Source organism: Pleurodeles waltl, chromosome 1_2, assembly GCF_031143425.1.
Source record: "Pleurodeles waltl isolate 20211129_DDA chromosome 1_2, aPleWal1.hap1.20221129, whole genome shotgun sequence".
Taxonomy (NCBI): Eukaryota; Metazoa; Chordata; class Amphibia; order Caudata; family Salamandridae; genus Pleurodeles; species Pleurodeles waltl.
The window spans coordinates 1,284,138,910-1,284,161,624 of NC_090437.1; the positions used below are offsets into that span (position 1 = coordinate 1,284,138,910).

General features: G+C 49.3%; 1 protein-coding gene across 1 annotated transcript in view; it reads left to right on the forward strand.

Annotated features, from left to right (window-relative positions):
- The window catches only part of LOC138250283 (kyphoscoliosis peptidase-like), a 398,104-nt gene that overhangs the window by 182,598 nt on the left and 192,791 nt on the right, over positions 1-22,715 (forward strand). The gene's annotated exons all lie outside the window — the stretch shown is intronic.

A 22,715-nucleotide genomic window follows, 5' to 3' on the forward strand; every position in this document is an offset into this window, starting at 1 on the left:
CTCCTGCTCGGCCCGCCCCCCCTGCTCCCATTCGTCGCCCCTCTCCCGCCCCCAAACCCCAGCTGACCCCTCCTCCCCCCCTCCTCCCTCTTATGGCGGCTGCTGCGCGGCAGAGTTAGCGACCCTTGACCCGAGGGTAGGTCGCTCCCCCTGCCGCTGCAGCTCCACCAGCCCAGGCTCCTGACACCTCCCAGCAAGACCTGCTAAAAACAGTAAGTACTCCCCCCGCCCAGCCCCTCGCCCAGCCCCGCGCTACTCACCTCTCTTCTCCTGTACCTCTGTCTTCTGCCTTCCGCTCTCTCCTCCAACCTCTCTCCGCACCTCTGCTGTCCTTCTTTCCTTCGCTCTATGCCCTCTTCTGCAGCCCTCTTGCTGCGTGTCCTGCTCTTCCTCGGCCCCGCTCCTCCTCCTCACCACGTTCTCTTCCTGCTTCTTTCTTCATCTGTAGTCTTTATCTGTGTTTCTTCTTTCTCCCCTGCACCCCAACCTGCGTGTTCTTTCTTCTTTCTTCATCTGTGTTCTTCATCTGTGTTTCTTCTTTGTCCTCTGCACACCGACCTGCATGTTCTTTCTTCTTTCTTCATCTGTGTTCTTCATCTGTGTTTCTTCTTTCTCCTCTGCACCCCGTCCTGCGTGTTCTCTCTTCTTCTGTGTCCTTCTTCTGTGTTCTTAACTGTGTTCTTCTTTCTTCTCTGCACCCCGACCTGCGTGTTCTTTCTTTCCCCTCTGCTTCTCAGGTCTCTCCTCTTCTGCCTGACTCCTCTTCTTGACTCTTCTCTCCTCTTCTTCTTTACCCTTCTTCTTGACTCTTCTCTCTTCTGTTCTTCTGTTCTTGACTCTTCTCTCTTCTGTTCTTGACTCTTCTCTCTTCTGTTCGTCTCTTCTCTCTTCTGTTCCTGACTCTTCTCTCCTCTCCACTTCTGTTCTTCCCTACTCCCCTCCACCTCTGTTCTTCCTTACTCCCCTCCACCTCTGTAACCCGCCTCCCCTATCTTTCTTCCCTACTCCACTCCACCTCTGTAACCCCCCCTCCCCTATCTTTTCTCCCCTCCCCTCTACTTGACCCCCCCACCCTCCGCTTTCCCGCTGCCACCTCCTACTCGGCCCGCCCCCCTGCTCCCATTCGTCACCCCCCTCTATCCCCCCGCCCCCAGCTGACCCCTCCTCCCTCTTATGGCGGCTGCTGCGCGGCAGAGTTAGCGACCCTTAACCCGAGGGTAGGTCGCTCCCCCTGCCGCTGCAGCTCCACCAGCCCAGGCTCCTGACACCTCCCAGCAAGACCTGCTAAAAACAGTAAGTACTCCCCCCGCCCAGCCCTGCGCTACTCACCTCTCTTCTCCTGTACCTCTGTCTTCTGCCTTCCACCCTCTCCTCCAACCTCTCTCCGCACTTCTGCTGTCCTTCTTCCCTTCGCTCTCTGCCCTCTTCTGCAGCCTTCTTGCTGCGTGTCCTGCTCTTCCTCGGCCCGCTCCTCCTCCTCACCGCGTTCTCTTCCTGCTTCTTTCTTCATCTGTGGTCTTCACCTGTGTTCTTCATCTGTGTTTCTTCTTTCTTCTCTGCACCCCGACCTGCGTGTTCTTTCTTCTTTCTTCATCTGTGTTCTTCATCTGTGTTTCTTCTATGTCCTCTGCACCCCGACCTGCGTGTTCTTTCTTCTTTCTTCATCTGTTTTCTTCATCTGTGTTTCTTCTTTCTCCTCTGCACCCCGTCCTGCGTGTTCTCTCTTCTTCTGTGTCCTTCTTCTGTGTTCTTCATCTGTGTTCTTCTTTCTTCTCTGCACCCCGACCTGCGTGTTCTTTCTTTCCCCTCTGCTTCTCAGGTCTCTCCTCTTCTGCCTGACTCCTCTTCTTGACTCTTCTCTCCTCTTCTTCTTTACCCTTCTTCTTGGCTCTTCTCTCTTCTGTTCTTGACTCTTCTCTCTTCTGTTCTTGACTCTTCTCTCTTCTGTTCTTCTGTTCTTGACTCTTCTCTCTTCTGTTCTTGACTCTTCTCTCTTCTGTTCTTGACTCTTCTCTCTTCTGTTCCTGTCTCTTCTCTCTTCTGTTCCTGACTCTTCTCTCCTCTCCTCTTCTGTTCTTCCCTACTCCCCTCCACCTCTGTTCTTCCTTACTCCCCTCCACCTCTGTAACCCCCCTCCCCTATCTTTCTGCCCTACTCCCCTCCACCTCTGTAACCACCCCTCCCCTATCTTTTCTCCCCTCCCCTCTACCTGACCCCCCCACCCTCCGCTTTCCCGCCGCCACCTCCTGCTCGGCCCCGCCCCCCCTGCTCCCATTCGTCGCCCCCCTCCCACCCCCAGCTGACCCCTCCTCCCCCCCTCCGCCCTCTTATGGCGGTCGCTGCGCGGCAGAGTTAGCGACCCTTGACCCGAGGGTAGGTCGCTCCCCCTGCCGCTGCAGCTCCACCAGCCCAGGCTCCTGACACCTCCCAGCAAGACCTGCTAAAAACAGTAAGTACTCCCCCTGCCCAGCCCCTCGCCCAGCCCCATGCTACTCACCTCTCTTCTCCTGTACCTCTGTCTTCTGCCTCCCGCTCTCTCCTCCAACCTCTCTCCGCACCTCTGCTGTCCTTCTTCCCTTCGCTCTCTGCCCTCTTCTGCAGCCCTCTTGCTGCGTGTCCTGCTCTTCCTCGGCCCCGCTCCTCCTCCTCACCGCGTTCTCTTCCTGCTTCTTTCTTCATCTGTGGTCTTCATCTGTGTTCTTCATCTGTGTTTCTTCTTTCTCCTCTGCACCCCGACCTGCATGTTCTTTCTTCTTTCTTCATCTGTGTTCTTCATCTGTGTTTCTTCTTTGTCCTCTGCACCCCGACCTGCGTGTTCTTTCTTCTTTCTTCATCTGTGTTCTTCATCTGTGTTTCTTCTTTCTCCTCTGCACCCCGTCCTGCGTGTTCTCTCTTCTTCTGTGTCCTTCTTCTGTGTTCTTCATCTGTGTTCTACTTTCTTCTCTGCACCCCGACCTGCGTGTTCTTTCTTTCCCCTCTGCTTCTCAGGTCTCTCCTCTTCTGCCTGACTCCTCTTCTTGACTCTTCTCTCCTCTTCTTCTTTACCCTTCTTCTTGGCTCTTCTCTCTTCTGTTCTTGACTCTTCTCTCTTCTGTTCTTCTGTTCTTAACTCTTCTCTCTTCTGTTCTTCTGTTCTTGACTCTTCTCTCTTCTGTTCTTGACTCTTCTCTCTTCTGTTCCTGTCTCTTCTCTCTTCTGTTCCTGACTCTTCTCTCCTCTCCTCTTCTGTTCTTCCCTACTCCCCTCCACCTCTGTTCTTTCTTACTCCCCTCCACCTCTGTAAGCTCCCCTCCCCTATCTTTCTTCCCTACTCCCCTCCACCTCTGTAACCCCCCTCCCCTATCTTTTCTCCCCTCCCCTCTACCTGACACCCCCACCCTCCGGTTTCCCGCCGCCACCTCCTGCTCGCCCCCGCCCCTCCTGCTCCCATTCGTCGCCCCCCTCCCGTCCCCCGCCCCCAGCTGACCCCTCCTCCCCCCCTCCTCCCTCTTATGGTGGCCGCGCCGAAGGCACGCCAAAAGCAAGCCCGTCTGCGCCTGGACTGCGCCCAGCGCCACGACCCCTGGCCCCCAGCACTCCCAAACCCCGCAGCACCGCTACGACCCCAACACCCTCCACGCCCTCAACCCGGGGCGCTCCAGCACCTGCTTCCAAGCCAACCCGAAACGCACCCACGGGCCCTTCGCATGCCACACCTGCAAACTCACCTTCCACCGCGAAACCACCCCGGCCGCCAGCCCACGCTCCAACAACCACCTCAAATGCATCCTGATCAACACACGCTCCGTCCACAAGCATGCCATTGAACTATGGGACCTCCTGGACTTCACCGCACCGGACGTCGCCTTCATCACTGAGACCTGGATGAACGCCTCTTCGGCCCCTGACATCGCCATAGCCATCCCCGACGGCTACAAGATCTCCAGGAAAGACCGCACCAACCAAGTCGGTGGAGGAATCGCCATCGTCTTCAAGGACTCCATCAACATCACCACCTCCACCGAAGACACCCCCCTCGCCGCCGAACACCTGCACTTCCAGATTCACACAGACCCCAGGACCACCCTCAGAGGGACTCTCATCTACAGACCCCCTGGACCACGCGCCCTCTTCAGCGACTCTATCACTGACTTCATCTCCCCGCACACCCTTGCCTCGCCGGACTACATCCTCCTCGGTGACCTCAACTTCCACCTGGAACAGAACAACGACCCCAACACCACCGCCCTGCTCGACAACCTCGCCAACCTCGCCAACCTCGGTCTCAAGCAACTGGTGAACACCCCACCCACATCGCCGGACACACGCTCGACCCCATCTTCTCCACCAGCAACCACGTATCCTTCAGCCACTCCTCCGTAATACACTGGACCGACCAGAGATGTGTCCACTTCACCTTCCGACGCGAGACTCGCCACCTCCGCACACAATCCATCCCACGCCGACATTGGAACTAAATCCCCGCGGAACAGCTTCTCTCCACTCTCAGCGACAACCAACCCACCTTCTCCACCGACCCCAACGACGCAGCCCTCAGCCTCACGCATTGGATCACCAACTGCGCAGACAACCTCGCTCCCCTCAGACGCCTCCCAAGACAGACCAACACCAAAAAACCTCTCTGGTTCACAGACACCCTCATGGAATCTAAAAAAAACTGCTGCACCCTCGAGAAAGCCTGGCGCAAGGACCACACCGCAGATAACATGTCTGCCCTCAAGAGCGCTACCCGCGAACACCACCAACTGATCCGCACCACCAAAAGAAATTCCTTCACAGACAGACTGGACAAGAACACTCACAACAGCAAAGAACTCTTCAACATTGTTAAAGAGCTCTCCAACCCTAACGCCAACGCCATCACGCCTTCACAAGATCTCTGCAACTCCCTCGCCACCTTCTTCCATCGTAAGATCACCGACCTACACGACAGCTTCGGACACCAGACCCAGCCAACCACCACAGAACCTACAACCCCAGCCATCACCCTGAACGCCTGGACTCACATCAACACGGAAGAGACCAAAGCCACCATGAACTCCATCCACTCCGGTGCCCCCTCGGACCCCTGCCCACATTTCATCTTCAACAAAGCCGACAACATCATCGCCCCGCATCTCCAGACCATCATCAACAGCTCATTTGCTTCTGCCACCTTCCCCGAGAGCTGGAAACACGCAGAAGTCAACGCCCTACTGAAGAAACCTACGGCGGACCCCAGCGACCTGAAGATCTTCCACCCCATCTCGCTCCTCCCCTTCCCTGCCAAAGTCATAGAGAAGACCGTCAACAAGCAACTTACCAACTTCCTTGAAGACAACAACCTACTCAACCCCTCTCAGTCCGGATTCCGAGCCAATCACAGTACAGAAACCGCCCTCATCTCAGTCACAGACGACATCAGAACTCTGATGGACAACGGAGAGACAGTCGCCCTCATCCTCCTCGACCTCTCAGCTGCCTTCGACACCGTCAGCCACCGAACCCTAATATCCCGCCTCCGCTCCACCGGGATCCAAGGACAGGCCCTGGACTGGATCACCTCCTTCCTCTCCAACCGCTCCCAAAGAGTCTACCTCCCACCTTTCTGCTCAGACCCCACCGAGATCATCTGCGGCGTCCCGCAAGGCTCCTCGCTCAGCCCGACTCTCTTCAATGTCTACATGAGCCCCCTCGCCGACATCGTACGCAAACACAACATCAACATCACCTCCTACGCCAACGACACTCAGCTAATACTTTCCCTCACCAAGGACCCCACCAGCGCCAAGACCAACCTGCAAGATGGAATGAAAGACGTCGCAGAATGGATGAAACTCAGCCGTCTGAAACTGAACTCAGACAAAACGGAAGTCCTCATCCTCGGAAACACCCCGTCCGCCTGGGATGACTCCTGGTGGCCCACGGCCCTTGGCACCGCACCAACCCCCTCAGACCACACACGCAACCTCGGATTCATCCTGGACCCACTTCTCACCATGACCAAACAAGTCAACGCCGTATCATCCTCCTGCTTCCTCACCCGCATGCTCCGAAAGATCTTCCGTTGGATCCCCGCCGACACCAGAAAGACCATGACCCACGCCCTCGTCACGAGCCGCCTGGACTACGGCAACACCCTATACGCAGGAACCACCGCTAAACTCCAGAAACGTCTGCAGCGAATTCAAAACGCCTCCGCCCGCCTCGTCCTCGACATACCCCGCAACAGCCACATCTCCGCCCACCTGAGACACCTGCACTGGCTTCCCATCAACAAAAGGATCACCTTCCGACTCCTCACCCACGCACACAAAGCCCTCCACAACAAGGGACCCGAATACCTCAACCGTCGCCTCAGTTTCTACACGCCCACCCGTCAACTTCGCTCCGCCAACCTCGCTCTCGCCGCCGTCCCTCGCATCTGGCGCACCACGGCAGGTGGGAAATCCTTCTCCTACCTGGCGGCCAAGACATGGAATTCCCTCCCCACCAACCTCAGGACCACCTCGCATTCCGGAGGCAACTCAAGACCTGGCTCTTCGAGCAGCAGTAACCCCATCCCCCTAGCGCCTTGAGACCCGCACGCGTGAGTAGCGCGCTTTATAAATGTTTGTGATTTGATTTGAAAGCATGTGTCAGGCCAGAAAGAGGTGAAAAAGTAATTACAAAATGTATAAAAAACAAAACAGTAAAGAAAGTAGAACGATATGCGGAACCAATAACAGCACTGCCTTGATCAGTTTCACTTTAATCTGAAGGATGTCAGAAGAGTGTCATTTACCCAGACCCCAGAGATTCAGCCCGTAATGAGGCATCTGCGGTTTACAAGTTAGTTCAAATCTGCTTTTTAAAAACGTTTATACTGCTCTCCAGATTTTATTCCCAAAAAAACTAGTTTGGGATACTTTTCCTGCAGTGCTTGGTTCTGCAATATTGTGACTTCATAGCACTATCCATGATAGACGTCAGTATTGCCCAACTTGATGGGAATCACTTTGTTCTGCTTGGATTCAAACTTGTGGTGTGTAAATCCGAAGATTAGTTCAGTAGCTGGTGCATTAACCCACTGATATATGTATGTTATTAGTTTAGGAAGTGTGAAATACAAGAGAACTGAAATTATGAGCGGTTTTATCTTATGTGGTATTGCCTTCCGAAAAAACACATTCTGAACTCATTTATTTATTGCTGTTTATCTTAAGTTTCTGCTATAAAAGAGGTCAGTCTGTGCGGTATTCTATGAATAGTCATCACTTCGGTTTTTGAGATCTGACTCCGCGTTACAGATGTGTGAGAAGATTGAACTATTGAATGTGCACGTACACACAACATAGTTAGCATGTGCACCAGTCTGTGTGTACACGTGTGTAAGCCTGTAATGACGTCTGCGTGTGACGTGTAACAAAGCTTCAGCTGAAACTTGAAGCTGCACTCTGGCGCCCCCTCGTGGTGACACCTTAAATTGGCCGTCGAGTGCGCGCCTTAACGTAGCGCTATCTCTGCCAGGCCCGTTTCACGGGGAGCTTTAAACATTCCATTTACATTAGAATACAGATTAATTATAGCAATTTATAAACATCAACAGCCTTAATCTACCAGAGCCGGGTGAAAGGGCTGTGAGGGCTGCCCAGGCCCTGAGAGTGTTACATTTAGTTCATGAGGGAGAGGATGTGACGTGGGGACCAGCGCTGCCGACTTTGGAACAAGAGACCTGTGTTCGATTCTCGGCTTCGGCCCCGACAGCCTGTGACCTTGGGCAAATCGCTCACTCTCCCGGTGCTACGAACGCGTGAATGTGTCAATGTGTAATGTAACTAACTGGTGCTCGAGTAAAGCCCCCCAATACCTTCGGGTCGAGTTGGCGCTAAAATGTGGTTGAAAACCCGGCCTCAGGGCCCCACAGACTGCAAAAGGGCAGGAACTCCCATTGCCAATAGACTGAAATATTGAGCGTTTGTACAAAGGAAAAAAATGAAGAATGATTATCCAGGTCTTTAAAATGCTAATAATAGAAAAACAAAATAGGCCGGGGAGCGCCCGCGGGACACGAACCCTAATGGTTTCAGTTCATGATTGAGAAGGAACCGCTGAGCTAAGGCCGGCCCGAGAGATTGCTACCTCTATCATCTATAACATAATAAATGCCCTGGTCAACGTCAGAGGGGGTGTGGTTACAGATAGTTCACTCCATTGGAAGTTTAGGACACACCCATGTCTCAGGGCTTTCATTTCCTTATGACCAATAGCAGTAGGAAGGGGCGCAATTCTATGTCAGGACCGGAAGCTTCCGATTATGCTTTCTCTTTCTTTACTGAGAAAAATACAGCAGCCAATCAACCTAAAGTAACACAAAAAACTACATATCCCAGCAACCCTGGTAGTCCACAGTGTCCAATCCTAGGCCTGCACTCCATATAAATGTCTCTGTCCCTATAGTCCTTCCTCTTTGCTGCTCGCAGCCATCGGCTAAATACCTGTAACTTTTGTATAACGTTAATTATTTATTTCGCTGTATTTTATGTACCTGTTTATGGGGCCGTGGAGCGGGAGCAGGGGCTGAACGGCGCTCGTGACTGGTGCTTCCAGTCTTTGACGTGTGCGGCCCCTTGCGCTTGCTCACTGCTTGATTTGAACATCGGGGACATCCTGCGGGATTTCCCCGTATTCGTGCAGGCGATTTACGGCATATTCAAGCCGCTCGAGCGCAGGCTTAGAGAGGCTAGTCCTCTTTCGATTTCCTCACTCCGCGCATGCGCAGACGAGATCCGAGACTTCTGAGCTTAGGATCTCGCCGGTAAAACGCGTATGTGTGATTACAGGCAGCATTACCCCCTGAGAATGCCCGACGGGGTAATAAAAGCGGAAATAGGGCTTTGCCTGAGGGAATTCTTGCAGGTGCTCCCTCCACTTCCTACTGGCCCAGTTTTTTGAGAGCTCTGCTCTTTTTTCGATTGGAGTTTCTCCTCTTTGATACCTGCGGGGCTGATTCCCAACCTATTGAACTCCTTCTTACCTCTTCTTCTCTGCTGAGAAGGCTTACTACGCAGAAGAGGACAAATTCTATCAAGTTGAGGCAAAAGAGCCCTATGAGAATCAGATGGAGGAAAGATTGGTACTGCCCTAGGTCATCACATACAAGATTTTGTGAATCAGGTACTTATAAAGGCTTTAAAACCTTTTACTCAGCCCTTAGTGTGCTGTGGGCAAAGGGAACTGATGGGCAGACCCTCTGATGATAGGATAACAGACAATCCTGATGTGAATCGAACCCAAAGGGTTCCAAGAGGACCTAGAACCTCGACGGAAATTTTGTCCCAGATGGCTTTATCGGTCCTTAGAGACCACAAATATGAGCAAGATATCACTGAAACCTCTAAAGGGTTGTCCTCACAGGGACTGCTGCGTCCTGAGGATTCTCAATCTTCCACTTCCCATTCTTCTGACTCAGAGAAAACGTGTGACGAACCCAACATTTCTGGTAAACGGAAATGCAAAACTCATCATTCAACGGAAGAGTCAATGGTTCAGAGGAACCTTCTTTTTGATCCAGAGAGTATTGTCCACCCGAGATCCACCGAATGGGTTCCCTCGGTGGAGGTTGCGCACTATGTTCAGGACAGGTTGCGGAAGGGTTTTGAAAAGGAGGTGCGCAACACTCTGCGCTCAGAGTGCCCCCACCTTTCTCTAGATGGCAAGGTGGCGGATACCCCGGATTTAGATCCTAGTATGGCCACTTTTCTAAAAAAGATTGCAAAGGATCCTAAAAAGAGACTGGACCGAGCCTGGAGAGGCTGCCAGGACAAACTTTTGGATATTTCCGGACCAATCACAAAAATTCTTGAGTTGGCGGTGCAAGCCAAAGAAAGTAATTCCCCTTTGGACCCAGAGGCAGTCTTCGAATGGGCGCAAAGAGCCATTTGCCTCCTTGGGAATGCCAATTGCGCCATGTCTACGGAGTGGCGCAAGTCATTTTTGATGAGAATTGATTCTAAGTTGGTTGACTTGGCCTCTTCGGAGCCCGGTTCGATGGCTAATGGCCTCTTGTTTGGTGAAAAATTAGTTAAGGATCTGAGTAAATATGTCTCCACTTTCTCCAACCTTGATAAAGCTCAGCTCTCCATGAAAAAGATGTTTAATAGCGGCCTTTTTCTCAGGGCCGGACGCTATAGAGGCTGAGCGCCTGGGCGTGGATCCTATCAGGCTTCCCCCAATTACTCACAAAGAGGCCGTGGATCCTATCAATTGTCTTCTGGATTCTACCCCTCCCACAGGCGAGGTAGAGGTCGTTTCTATCGAGGCAGATATAGGGGCAATTTCAACAACCCGACTTGGCAACAACAGGTGAGAATCATTCCTTTTTTCCAAAGTGGTTTTGGGGGGCAGATTAAAGGAACATCTTCAGGCTTGGAGGCAAATATCTCAGGATCCCTGGGTTCTTCAGATTGTTCAGGGTTACCAGTTGGAGTTTTATTTTCCTCCCAGGCAGACATTCATTCCTTCTCTACATTTTTCCCAAGCAGAGAACAATTTCATAGACGTCGAGGTTGCTTCTCTTCTTCAGAAGCGAGAAATAGTTCCTACAGATTTGCACCCAGCAGGATTTGTGAGCTCGATTTTTCTTGTGCAGAAGAAAAGAGGAGGGTATTGATTGGTTCTCAATCTCAGAGAGTTCAACTCTTTCATAATCTATCGTCATTTCAAAATGGAAGGTATTCATCTTCTAAGGGATCTTTTGCAAGAGAGGGATTGGCTCGTACGTCTAGACCTCAAAGATGCTTATTTGACAGTACCAGTTTTCGTACCACATCGCATATTCCTGCAGTTTTGTTGGCGAAACAGGTGGTTAGAATTCACGGTTCTTCCCTTCGGTCTGTCCTCGGCCCCTTGGTCTTTCACCAAGTTGCTGCGGCCTGTTGTACAATTTAGTCGCAAGAGAGTCGTTCGTCTAATTATTTATCTAGATGACATTCTCATTATGGATCAATCCCAAGAGTTAATTCTGGTTCATCTAGCTTGGACCATTCAAATTTTACAGATAGTGGGATTTCTGACAAGTTCAGACAAATCCATTATCGTCCCTTCACAGGACATAGAATTCTTAGGTTTTCAAGTCGATTTGGTCAAAACACAGTTAAAACTTCCTCTCACAAAACGACCTCTGATCAAGAAAGAGTTACGGAGAGCCCTTGCCTCTCCGAGTATATCATTGAGGACTTTGGCAAGATTGGTAGGGCTTCCATCCTCTTCTATCCAAGCGATATTTTCGGGTCCCTTGCACTACAGGGCCCTTCAACGTCTGAAGATATTGCATCTTCGCAGAGGTCTGAGCTATGCAGAGCAGATTTTTCAGACAGACGAAGCCCGTGCAGAAATATACTGGTGGCTGAAACACATGGATGCGTGGAACGGCAAAGCCATTTTTGCCTCTGCCCCGGAGATAGTCATAGAGTCAGATGCCAGTCAGTGGGGGTGGGGAGCACGATGTAGGACGGTATAGACGGGGTGCAGGTGGTCCCCGGCGGAACCCTCCCTACACATCAATTGTTTAGAACTGATAGTGTGAGCTTTCGGGATTCGCTCTCCTTCTCCCCACAAAGCCAGTTATTGCATACTGTTACGGATGGACAACACCTCTGCAGTGCGGTATATCAATCGATTGGGCGGAACCAGGTCTCTAGTTCTGGTGGAGATTGCCAAAGAGTTCTGGCAATTTTGCTTTCAGCACCAGATATTGGTGACTGCAGAATACACTCCGGGGTGTTCCAATGTGATAGCGGTTTGGAACTCTCGATTTTTGAGGGACAGCAGCGACTGGAAGCTTCACCAGTCTGTATTCTTGACTCTTATGAGACATTGGGGCAAGTGTGCAATAGACCTCTTTGTGTCTCGCCTCAATTCTCAACTCCCTCTCTTTTACAGTTGGAGAAGAGATCCGCTGGCCCTAGCGATGGATGCGTTCTTTCAGGTCTGGATGACATCTCTGTTGTATGCCTTTCCCCCATTCTCCATGATTCAGAGGGTACTCTCTCAGATCTGGAGACAAAGGGCGGAGACCATTTTAATAACTCCTCTGTGGAAAGCTCAGTCATGGTTCCCAGTGGTAATGCCACTATCCTGTGCCCCTCTGTTTCTTCTGCCATCATTCCCTTCCTTACTCCTGGGTCAGGGTCACCTCCCTCATCCTCTGATAATGCAGGGCTTGTTGTACCTCATGGCATGAAGACTTTCAGGGGACGTTGGCAAATGCCAAATGTTTTGAGAGAAGATATCTTCTTTTTATCCCAATCCTGGGCACCTTCAACTCCCAAAAGATATGAGGCTTCCTGGAAGCGATGGCTGGGTTGGTGCGGTGAACGGAGTGTTGATCCCCTGGGGGCCCACATTAGCATGACTGTCAATTTCTTATCAGAATTGGCAACGCAGGGACTGGCTTATAGGACTGTCAGTAATTTTAAGTCGGCTCTGTCGGCTGGACATCCTCATATTGAAGGTAAACTAGTGGGAGAGAATCCTTTAGTTTGTAAACTTTTAAGAGGCATCAGGATGGTCAAACCCCCTGTGCCTAAATATACGGTTTTATGGGATGTTGATATTGTGCTTCGCTTTCTACGAAATTGGCCGTGTAATGAGGATTTATCACGTAAACAGTTGGCGGGCAAACTCACGGTTTTATTGTGTCTCATTTCATGCAGAAGGGCTTCAGATGTGAGAGCCCTTGATATAGCAGGTAGAGTATTTACTCCTTCGGGGGTTTCCTTTTCCATTTCAAAACGTACTAAGACTGCTTCTAGATGTGTATCTTATCCGGCTTTTCCACATCATCCTAAACTGTGTGTCATTTAAAGCATAAAGGCATATGAATATTGTACTCATGAATTTCGTTGAGATATTCGAGGGCAATTACTCATTTCCTTACAGAAACCATTTTCTCCTGTCTCTTCAGCCACGTTGGCTAGATGGGTTAAATGGTTGATGGCGGAAGCAGGAATTGATGTCTCCTCTTTTGGAGCGCATTCCCTGAGATGTGCTATGGCTTCTAAGTCTTTTGGAGCTGGTTCTCATTTCGAGGACATTATGAATGCTGCAGATTGGTCTTCTGATAGTACAGTGTTTTATCATGAGCCCATTGTAGATGTAGCTTCAGTGGTGGTAGATCGGCTTTGAACTAGCAGAATCCAAAGCCTCCGGTCCTGAAATAGAATAAAAAAAATTCTAGCTATCACGTCAAGAATTTTCAATTCTATTAAGGACACAGAGACGAGGATTATCCCACCCTTATTCTGATTGTACTTAAAACATGTTTGACATTGTTTAATATTTGAAGTTATTAACAATGATGATGCATATTTTAATATTGGCATTTAATCTAATTTCCCTCCCCTTTTAAGCATTCTCTATGAGATATTACCAACATGTTTTTTCTCTATTAGGAGCTGATAACAAAGGTTCCTAAGGATTGGATGTTTTTGTACCCAGAAGGATTAGATACTAAGGCGTTTGACTTCTTCAGAGTTTCCTGGGGGGCTGGAGGATCGCGCCAGTTTGGACATTGTCTTCACTTGTTCATTTTCATTGGGACCTTGGAGAATCCAGTTGGAGATCAGGTTGTTTTGTTCTGCTTATTTGCAAAGAAAGAGGAAGGACTATCGGGACAGAGACATTTATATGGAGTCTTGGGATTGGACACTGTGGGCTACCAGGGTTGCTGGGATATGTAGTTTTTTGTGTTACTTTATGTTGATTGGCTGCTGTATTTTTCTCAGTAAAGAAAGAGAAACATAATCCTCGCCCCCGTGCCCTTAATAGAATTGAAAATTCTTGAAGCGATAGCTAGAAATGGCCACTGGGGCCAGCGCTGTGCAGGGGTCCCCAAGTCAGGGCCCCCGAGCGGCGTTGGATAGAAAAAAAAAATACCTACCCGGACTTACCTTTGGATGGGTCCCCCATCCGTGGGTGACCTCCAGGTGTGGGTGGGGGTGTCCCTGGGGACAGGGAAGGGCACCTGTGGGCAATTTCCATGGTCTCCCACCATGGAAGTCTGCCTACAGGTCCCCTAACGCCTGCCCATACCCAGGCGTTAAATAATGGTGCTAAGCAGGCTTAGCGCCATTATTTAAGGCCCTTCTCCTTCCGTGCGTGATTTTTGCACAGGAGGATAAATAAAGAGCTAGGGCATTTGAGGCATTTTTTGCCCGGGAACGCCTACCCTGCATCTCATTGATACAAAGTAATTTTCCGCAGGTAAAAAATGTCGTTAACTCCAATATTTTGGCTCTAGACATGTCTAGCGCCAAAATATAAATATGGAGTTAAGTTTGTGCCGGATTTGAATTAAAAAAAGACACAAATCCGGCGTAAAGAAAGTATAAATATGGGCCCAAGTGTCAACTTTCTGGTGTCGCGATCACACCACGGGGCCATAGGTGCTGCAGCTAAAAGAGAGTCGGGGACACAACACTCGGGATTCGCACTGTGGCGGGACTTTGGAAGTGCCGCAATGGCATCAGGCCTGTGTGGTAGGTCGTTGCACTCTGCGGGGACCATGCCTCCGGTACAGACGGTTCCGAAGTTGCTCTGGAGTTGAAGTGTTTAGTTTCTTCTTGGTTGCACCATGGCTCACTTCCAAGGGCCCAGGAACTGGATCTGGTACCACTTGGCAAGTCATGGCTCTCAGCCAGAGAGCATAGGCGCTGACAGGTGAAGTCTTTGATGTCCCTGAGACTTCTTAACCGAGGCTAGCTTAGTCCAAGCCCTTGGAGAACACTGTAAAGCAGAATGTAGAAATCAAAGTCTGGCCCTTTCACTCCTCGGACAGAGGCAGCAAGCAGCAGGCAAGCACAACAAAGCAATAGGCATAGTGGCAGTCCCTCCTACTCATCCAGCTCTTCTTCCTGGCAGACTGTTCTCAGTCCAGAAGTGTTCTAACGATGTGGTGTCATTAGTCCAGTACTTATACCCATTTCTGTCTTTGAAGTAGGCAAACTTCAGAGAGAAGTATTTGTAGTGCACAAGTCCTTGCCTTTCCCTGCCCTGGCTCCAGATTCACTCCAAGGTGTTAGAGACTGCTTTGTGTGAGGACGACACAGCCATAATCAGGCACAAGTGTCAGCTCCTCCCGTCCCTCTAGCTCAGGAAGACCCAACAGGAGATGCAGGACACACCCCAGCTCGCTTTGTGTGAGTACCTAGAGTGAAAGCACAAACATCCCAACTGTCATCCTGACCCAGACATGTATTCAGCAGACAGACAGAGGCACAGAATGATTAAGCAAGAAATGCTCACTTTCTAAAAGGAGCACTTTTAGACTCTTAGTTCAAAAACCAACTTCACCAAAAGATGTATTTTTAAATAGGGAGTTCAGAGACCCTAATCGCCACTTCTCTATCTACTCCCAATGGGAAATGACACTTAAATGATATTTCAAGGCAATTCCAATGTTCCCTATGGGAGAGATAGGCCTTGCAATAGCGAAAACCGAGTTTAGCAGTATTTCACTATCAGGACATGTAAAACACGCCAGTACGTGCCCTACCTTTTAAATACACTGTACTCTACCCCTGGGACTACTTTAGGGGTAACTTACAGATAATAAATGGGAAGTTTTGGGCCTGGCAAGTGGGTGCACTTGCCAGGTTGAAATGTCAGTTTAAATCTGCAGACACTGCAGTGGCAGGCCTTAGATATATTTACAGGGCTACTCATCTGGCTGGCACAATTAGTGCTGCAGGCCCACTAGAAGCATTTGATTTACAGGAGCTTTGCAAACATAACACACTTTACTAGGGACTTACTAGTAAATCAAATATGCCAATCATGGATAAACCAATCACCAATACATTTTAGACAGAGAGCAGTGGTAAAGTGCCCAGAGTCTTAAAGCCAACAAAAACAGGTCAGAAAAAATAGGAGGAAGAAGGCAAAAGGATTGGGGATAACCCTGCAAAAAGGGCAAAGTCCAATTAATTTAGATAGATAGATAGATAGATAGATAGATAGATAGATTACCTTCTGGCCGTCGTCAGTAGGTAGTTATAGTTAGGAACATGTTTCCTACTGAAAAAGCTCATTTTTTGACTTACCTATATCTTTTCTCTTTTCTTATAAACCCTTAATCCTTTTGAGGGAGAATATAAAATAGGCCCAGGGGGATGGAGGAAACATTTGTTATAGAAACTATCAATTGACAGTCAGGGACACTAGTCATAGGGGAAGGGCAGTGACAGGTGGGACAGCAAACAATAGGTTAGTGACAGATGATGGATAGAGAATCCCACTCCGAATGAGTGGCACTCACTCATTTGTATTTCATGTGAGGGTAACTATAACACGCCCTTCAAGTGGGACACTCATGTGAATGTAAAGCAACATTGGACAGTAGAAGGGGGTAAAGAAAGCACACCTATCAGAGGGGGGGGGGGGAGGCTTGCTGCAGTCCCTTCCAGTGAGAGAGTGGCTTCTCCCTGCACATTAGAGTTCTCCTTGTTTACGTGGAATTGCTATATCTGCCACACTTGTCTCTTTGGTATGTTTGTACAGCTTGTGCCCAGTTAGAGATTCTGTATTAACCTTCCTGTTCAGCAGTTTTCATCATTTCTGTTTTTTGGACATCCCGTGCAGTCATTGATGTCAAACGTTATGTGACCTCACTGGCTGGCATCGCATTTTCCAATTAGTACGTACTCTTAGGAATTTTGACAATGAACACAAATATGTATAAATTAAATTGTGAGAGCCCTGATGACAGGTGAGTAGTCCCTAGTGTCAGCTTGGAAATGAGATGATGGTTGGCTGTTGGCAGGAAGTCATTACTTGCAGGGTGGGGTTAGCTACAGTGGGGGTACATAGCGCTTAGAAGCAATGACATGCTAGCTGGTTGGTCCTTGACTGAGGTTGTTAGTGATAGAAGATGAGGAATGTCAGGATAGGTGGCTTTTGATAGAGTTGATAGGGTCGAAATGTAATACTGACAGAAGAAACATTTCCAGGCAGGTTGGGAAGATGCAGGGGAGGTTGGCTGTTACAGCTGAGGTGCCTGGAGATAGGAGAGGTGCCTAATTATGGGAGAGGTGCATAGATACAGCGGGAGTGGTCGGTGACAACTGGGGAATGAGTGTAAAATCCCATGGTCGGGTACCACAATGTCTCAGTGCAGCCCCTCCCGGTGTCACAACTAAAGACTGAGACATGCTCTTCAAAGATGCACAGCAGCTCCCTGACATTCCTGAAAATAATGTTTCCAAATTTTAACAAAATAGAGGAAAGCTCACTCAATGTCTATATCAAAGATGCCATATATTCTGCTATGGGTGTATCTTTACTATCTAGATCTGTCAGGTTTTGTTTAAAAAACTAATATAATGGGGTGTTTCTGTAAGTTGCATAGCAGTATGTTTATACAGTAGGTGTCAACTGTGATTCTTTGACATGCATTTTAATGGCATTTTATGTTTCACAAATTAGGCATTAGTAGGGAAGCATAATCCGCCTTGATTTGCTTCACTTTAGTCTGAAGGATGCCAGAAGAGTGTAATTTATCCAGACCCAAGAGATTCAGCCCAAAATGAGACATCTGCGGTTTACAAGTTAGTTCAAATCTGCTTTTTAGGTCGAGCGTTGTGAGAGAAGGCCTCTTTTTGACATGGTTATCCCTCCACCTTTTCCCCTATGTTGATTTGTCCTAGAAATTGTAATGCCCAGGGCCCCTGCTAACCAGGATCCCTGGGCCAGAGCTCTTTCCCTAAATCTGTTGTGATGCTTTGGTACAATTGGATACACCCTTAATTACCACTATAAGTCCCTAGTAAATGGGCACCTATGTCCCCAGTGCATGGTTTACTCTGGGTAGGCTCCTGGGGGAAGCAGCACCGATTGTGCCACCCTCTAGGGCCATGCAGTCAGATGCACCCAGCACTGCCATTGCAGGCTGAGTGTTCTGGTGCAAACCTAAAATACAAACTTGATATGGCACGCTGCCTGTGTGCCTGTCCACCATACACTGAATTTACTGTGGGTAAGACACCCCTCTGGTAGGCCTTTCAGCCCTAAGGCAGGGTGCTCCATATTATATGTGAGGGCATAGCTGCATGAGCAATATGCCCCCACTCTGTCCTTGCCAAACCTGGGACATGGTCAGTAAACAGAGCAACCATTTTGAAACATGTGCTGGACACTGGTCAACACGAGTTTTCCAGCTACATGATGGCCACTCTCAACCCTGGGTTGTTTGGTATCAAACACCTCAGAAAGATAAATCCAAACTGATGCCAGAATTGGTGTTTTATCCCTAAAAGTACCCAGGGGCCACCTTAGAGGTGCCCCCTGCAAAAGCTAAGTATCCTGGCATGGTTGCTGACTGGCCTTATCGAGCTACCACCTCCAGACAACCAATATACAAACCTTGGGGGAGAGCCCTGCCTCTCTGGTTTGTAAGACAGTGCCCTTTCTGGGTGGAGGAGCTAACACCCCTCCCCCCTCAGGAATGTGCACTGTCCTGGTGGTGAGCTTCAAAGGGCTTATCGCCCTTTAAACTCGACCCCCAAGCCTGCTGCTATCAGCAGCTGGCACCCCCCTTTGCAAACCCCTACCTTTGGCAGGAGCAAAGACCGGAAACCTAACAAAGGATAGGAGGAGTGGCCTCACCTGGCATGCACCACCCCTAAGGTGTTGCCTGTGAGGTGGTCCCTCTTTTTCATTTTTCTCCATCTTGCATGGAGAGAAACTAGCCAATGAGGTTTAGGGAAGTGACCCTTCCCACAGGAAGTGGTCACTATAGTGTATGTAGCCACCCAAAGGGAACTGTCACATTGGACACTACCAGGTTCCCCCTAAAAAACCCACAAAATTCAGTATTTAGTGGGCACTCCCAGAACAAGATTTTAGATTCAAAAGGACAAAGAAAAGACCAGCACCAAAGAAGATCCAAAGCAAGAGAACTGTGGACCTGCTGTCTCAAGAAAAGGTGCCAAACCCTGCCTACTGCACCCAGGACCCGACAATCGTCGCTGTGGAGGAGCTGGACATTGGACTGACCTCAAGAAACCCAGAGGACCTCTAGGCTTCAACAGTCGCCCAAGATCTCCCTTCTGAGTGGAGGTACCACTTTGCAAACCAACAAAGACCAACAAGCCAGTGAGGGTCACTTCACTGACTGGCCAATATCTCCCAAACTGGAAGTCGGAGCCAGATTTGACAACACACCAACACCCACCAGGACAAAGCCCACAATTGTGCCAAGTTTGGTGGCACTGCACCCTCCAGTGGCCGAGTCGTGCCATTACCCCAGGTATTGGTCAGTGGACAACGGACACCAAGAAAACTAGCTCCCCCAGAGCTGAAAAAGGACCAGGAGGAAGCCCCAGTCGAGGAACTTCAGGAACACCCTGGACCTCCCACCAGAGTGCCCTCGTTGTCCTGCAAGCCACCCTCCAAGAGGCTCACCTCCAGCTCCAAAGGTACTCTAATGCGCACAGCTCCTGGATCAACAACTCTGCCTGCACCCGGCCGCCCAGCGTCCTGCAACGAGGAACCAGCTGTGTCCAGAGGGTCCCACACCACTTGTGACCTCAACACCCCAAGGCACCACCTTTATATCTGCAAGAACCACCCTTTTCCAAGTAGTTCCCCTAAGTGGCCCTGTACCTGCTCCAAGAGACTTTCCAACGCTGCTCCCGCCGGAACAGAGAGCCGCCCGAGCCTCTCCAGCTGGCACAGTGTGCCCACTGAGGCCCTCGAACAAACCTGCAAAAGCGCCACCTTGTAACATAACTGTCTGATTTTATATGCATTTTTAAAAGTCACTGCCTATTGATTACTATGGTGCGTTATTACGCACAGAAAGACTGCATTTATTAAAACGTCAAAAATTCATATCTTAAAGAGTACTTAACCAATTTTGATAATCTTGGTCTTAAATTTTTTATAAAAATCATAATTATTTTTATAAATTAGTCTCGAGTTATTCCTCTGACTGTGTGAGTCGCATGATTGATACTGTTAGCACAGGCAATGCTTTGCTCGACCACGCTACCTCAAAAATTAGAGCATTAGGTGGTCTAGTTTTTGCCTCTGGAAACCAATGTGTGGTTGCCTGGACCCCCTACACAGTGTGCCTAGTTTTGTACACTACATAGAGGGCCAGTCTCCTGCAAGCGTTCAACCTCTTGTATGCTTTTAAGTGTACTTCTTCTGTGGGCTTCCAGCTATTTCATTTGTTAGTTTCAGTGTCATTTAAAAATCCTTGCTTGCTAGTGGTCAGCCATGCCTCTCTGTCCCTCCTTCTTCTGTGTGGGAGCAGGGACCAACTACTGTATAATTACACTTTGTGCTGTTTATCGCGTCTGTAGGGGACTTTTTTTGTACTTTGTTTCCTACTCCTGTCCAGGGAAGCTTCCTTTTTCATTTACAGAATATTCTTCCTCTGAGCTTAGCTGTAAACAAGGCTATAAATCTGGCTATCTTGGTCACATCTGGTCTTTGTGGGCTCTCTGCACCCTTTCTCAGCTGCCTGGCTACTGCCCTTCCTTGGCTTGGATTTTCTTTACCAAGTGAGCCTGCCTGTGTACTGAGAACAAGGGCGGAGGATCACTTGTAATTGCCTATAGCCTAGGCATCCAGCTCTACCAGGGCTCCGCAATCCTTAGAGACAGTGGCTACTTCTGCTCCATACTGGGATCTCACTTGAAGCTCCATTAGTGCACCCCTGTTCACACACTCCAAGCCCTCAGCTGTGCCAGTGCCAGAACCCCACACGCTGTCTGCCAGAGCTCAGTCTTTACAGTCATTACACTCTGCTGTTCCAATACTGGGACCTCATGCGCAGCTCCATCAGTGCACCTCAGTTCACACACTTCAAGCCCCTCAGCCGTGCCCGAACCCCATACATGCCGCCTGCCAGAGCACCTCAGTTCTTACAGTCGGTACACACTGTTGTTCCAATACTGGGACCTCGGGTGCAGCTCCATCAGTGCACCTCAGTTCACACACTCTAAGCCCCTCAGCTGTGATGCCCGAACCCCACACATGCTGTCTGCCAGAACACCTCAGTTCTTACAGTCAGTACACACAGCTGTTCCAGTACTGGGACCTCTAGTGCAGCTCCATCGGTGCACCTCAATTCACACACTCCAAGCCCCTCAGCAGTGCCAGAACCCCACACACGCTGTCTGCCAGAGCGCCTCAGTTCCTACAGTCAGTACACCCTGCTGTTCCAGTACTAGGACCTCGGGCGTAGCTCCATCAGTGCACCTCAGTTCTACCCCGGCGAAGTCACTTCCTTTCCTATACTGGGATCCCGCTCACATACAGTTCCATTACAGCAGCTCAATTGCAATATTCAGACCCACTGCCAAACCAATACTGGACCCAAAAGAGAAAAACACAGCTCAGCCAGCGCACCTCAAGTCTAACATCTAATGCCACTGTTGATGGGAACCACCACAGCTCCGCCAGAATCCATCAATTCTAACATTCAGTGCACATTTCCTCTTAGTACTAAGGCCCGCACACACAACCTTCAGGGCTCCTCGCTTCTGTGGTTCTGAGGCAATGCCACTCCCATACTGGGCCCCACTCGCAGCTTCACCAGGGCACCCCCAGGCTACCACTCGGCAACACTGGCACACCAATACTAGGTTCCACACATAGCTCCATTAACATCCCTCACTTCTGACCCTGTGTGCCCGTTACTGCAGCCCACATACAACTCAGTCAATGCAACTCAACCCTAACTTGCAGCTCCCATTATTCCAATACCGGGAATTACACGCGCTCCGTTTCTCATTCCTCACCCGCTGCCTTTCTGTTATTCCAGCACTGGGCTGGGACATAGCCCTATCCCAAATCCAGATATGAAGCGCCCCAATATTGCTGTATTGGGGTTCACACACAACTCTGCTAATGCACATCCTGCTGTTCTGCAGTGCCCCCTGCTCTTCCACACTCTGACTTCTGTCTGAGGACGTGGGGGAGCCAATTAAATCTATTCTTAGCTGCCATCTGTATTTGGGAGGGTCTGTTTCACCTATCTCACTCTGTTTTTTCCTTTACTCTGTTTACTCTCAGTGTTTTCTTTCTCCCATACTTTTCTCTTTCCAACTCTTAAAATCCACACGTTAACAGTTTTGCTCTTGCTTTCAACTGTTTATTTCTACTCCTCTCCCTTTTTTTTATTTTGCTCTTCCTCTTACTACCTCATCTTTCAAACTCGCAAAAACTTGGTTGTTTCTTTCCTTGTTTTGTTCCTCTCTTTCTTCTTCATCAGGTGTTCATTCTTTCACTATTTTTTCTCCTCCCTTCATTCTTTCTTTGTCTTTTTTATTTGATCTTTCCTTTGACTTGTTATGCATCCTTTCAATTTTTTTTTTAGATCCCTCTTCCTTCCTTCCTCTGGTGTTTTTCTTATCTTTATCTGTCAATTCACGTTTTACCATAAATCCCTCTTTTATCCTGTCTGTATGTGGAAGCCACAAGTTATTTGTTGGGACCCAAAGTGTCAAAGTGGTTTTCCCATTCTGTGTCTGTGAGAAATGTGTCAGTACATACATGCCCTGGTTCTTTTGCTGCTTGTTTTTCTTACCATCTCTCTTTTTTTCTCTAATGTTCATTTTTCTCTTTCTTTTCACACTTTTCATTATTTTTACCTCTTTAACTTTCCTTCGCTAGCTTCCTTCCCTTTTTTCTTTTGCCTCACACATTTGTTCTCTTTCGTCTCTTAGTTGTGTTTTCATTTTCTCGTT